The sequence below is a fragment of the Poecilia latipinna genome, unplaced genomic scaffold (genome assembly GCF_001443285.1).
Source record: "Poecilia latipinna isolate Pla-1442-1.1 unplaced genomic scaffold, P_latipinna-1.0 Scaffold2597, whole genome shotgun sequence".
NCBI classification, from domain to species: Eukaryota; Metazoa; Chordata; class Actinopteri; order Cyprinodontiformes; family Poeciliidae; genus Poecilia; species Poecilia latipinna.
In genome coordinates, this window is record NW_015115213.1 from 43,797 (window position 1) to 44,058 (window position 262).

Below are 262 nucleotides of genomic sequence, written 5' to 3' on the forward strand. Positions count from 1 at the left end.
CTATGCATTCTGCAAGTCTACTTTTCTGTTTTGCCTTCTGGTTCTGCTGGTTTCTACTGCCTTCCACTGGTTTTACTACCTTTCAGCTTTTCAACTTTTCTCTATGCCTTNAACTTCCACTGTTTTTATCTCTTTCTATGCATTCTGCAAATCTACTTTTCTGTTTTGCCTTCTGGTTCTACTGGTTTCTACTGCCTTCCACTGGTTTTACTACCTTTCAGCTTTTCAACTTTTCTCTATGCCTTCAACTTCCACTGTTTTT